This window comes from Teleopsis dalmanni, chromosome 1 (genome assembly GCF_002237135.1).
Source record: "Teleopsis dalmanni isolate 2A chromosome 1, ASM223713v2, whole genome shotgun sequence".
Taxonomy (NCBI): Eukaryota; Metazoa; Arthropoda; class Insecta; order Diptera; family Diopsidae; genus Teleopsis; species Teleopsis dalmanni.
This window is the reverse complement of record NC_051846.1, coordinates 165,848,660-165,850,981: the sequence shown is the minus strand read 5'-3', so window position 1 is coordinate 165,850,981 and position 2,322 is coordinate 165,848,660.

Here is a 2,322-nt window from a genome sequence, read left to right as displayed (position 1 = left end):
ATTTTATATCCATGATATTCCGATGATATTAAAATATTATATAGTTTGTCCAAATATGTATGTCTAAATAAAATAAAGCTCTGCCTTAATTTTTTTCTTTTGTATTTCAAGTGGTTAGATTAGTAAAAAGATAGAGATGGCTGCCGCAGCCCATGCATAGACCTAAAAGGTCCGTAGAGACTCCAGATTAAAGATTAGAGGCAGTTATTAAAAGTATACAGTGCTTAAGTTATATGTATCATTTGCATATTTCACGAGATAGTTCGCTCTCTATCAGGGACGAAGTTCTGCTCCACAAAACTGGTTGCTTCAAAAAATATTTTCGAGAGAATCTGATAGAAACAGAGAAGATGCTTCAAGACTGCGTAATAATTTTTGACTAAACTGTGCTCTAAAGTATGGCATCGATAACTTTACGCATCCCTACAACATCATCTTTCAAAATGACTCCTCTTCTTTTGCTTAGCAATGGAATTTCGGTATTTCGGTAATGGTATGTCCCAGACAGTAAATGATTTGTTTGAACTAATATTACTGCATTTCGTAATTTATTAAAAACTTTGAGACTTTACCGAATTGTGTGCAGTTCCTTTACAATTTGTGGAAAATTTATGAATATTACATAAATGCATGTTTCACAGAAGAAAAAGATATATTTGAAATATTCCGCATATATAGTATAGGGTTCTAAAACCGTGGTAACAATCTGTGAAAAACAAATTCTTTTTTATTTCTTTTTTAATTATTCATTGATGTCGCGTTACTATGAATTATGCTGCCGAGCACAATCTGTAGCTCGATTTTTTTCTAGACATCTATAGAAACAGTTAAAATTCAAAAAGTAGGTTCGAAACGATTAACAAATAGATTTTTTATTATAGAAGACGCGAATCTCTGGTTTGAATAATTACATTTTCTGTGGCGGAGCAATTTGATGACGGATTTTGTCACAATTAGCTATTCTAAGCAAGTTTTTTCAGTTAGCCATATGACGATATAGCTTTGATCTCGATATATCGGGCTCAAGATATAGTAAACGTGCTATTTGTGAATTTTCAACCCAGGTGCTTATAATAACAAGACTTCTTTTTTTAAAATATCTTCCAGATATTTTATTTTATTGCTAATATTTACATATTTATTTTCCAGAGTCTTTCGATGTCTATATTATATATTTTTCAGTAAAGAAAACTAATTCTGTTTTCTCTGAGTTGACTCAAATTTCATATTTGTTCAATTATTTATTTTGTACAAATAAGATTGCATCTGGTCACTGAGTATATAACCTCTTATTCAACTGCTTACTTATTAATTTTGACCAAATAAGATTGCATCAGATCACTAAATATTTGTAGAAATTTTTATATAGTTATTCATCAGCATCATCGTCCACAAAGGTTAACATATTGAATATTCGTATAAAGAAGACTTCATACCTATATATATTGAGTCAACCGTTAATAGCCATGAACGAGTAGATAGCATGAGCTATCCTCCATGACCGATGGTTCGTCTTTCTGTTGAAAATGGCTCTTTATGGTTACGCCTTTTCATTTTGTGCGATAAAGCAGTAGTTACATTTGGGAGATAGACTTTCTACTTAGGCAATGCCGTTTGATAGCGTATATGTTGTCAATGCTTATATCCAGAATACACAAATATTGAATATATTAGTGGGTATCTGTACTATAGAACTTCTAGATATATATGTAAAAATCTATTGATTGACAGAACTAAATATAATTTAATCATTTAACATTATGTTTTGAGATTTAATATATTTATCAAGTTAAATATTTCCACAATTCACAGCCATAATTCATAAATTTAACAATAGTCTGCATTTAGTATTAGGTTTGGCATTTTTTCCCTCCACTTCGGCAGAAGAAAATGTAAATACTCATTCCAATCATTTATTATAATTTTTTCTTTTTTCATAAACAAAACTAATTTTGTAGTTTTTTTACTACATCAGATACACGCAATGATAATGAAATAAACCTTGTCAGCTAATTTCGTTTAATGCATTCTAATATGAAAATTGCCTTTCTGGTTATTTACAAATACATAACTGCTTCCGTAAATGTTTTCTTTCAATTGGTGTTGTATTATTTGTGAGAGACCTTGACCATAACCGCACTCAATTATTTTTAATTAATGAATTTTCTTCAGTTACTATTGTATACTCTATACAGTACTAAGCATAGTACCGACAATTATTTTGTTTTTAAATAAATAATATTGTAAATTGCACAATAACGGGAGTGTTTCCGAAGAAAAACGTGAACATTATTTATTAAAATTAACTTTTAAACTTTTGCT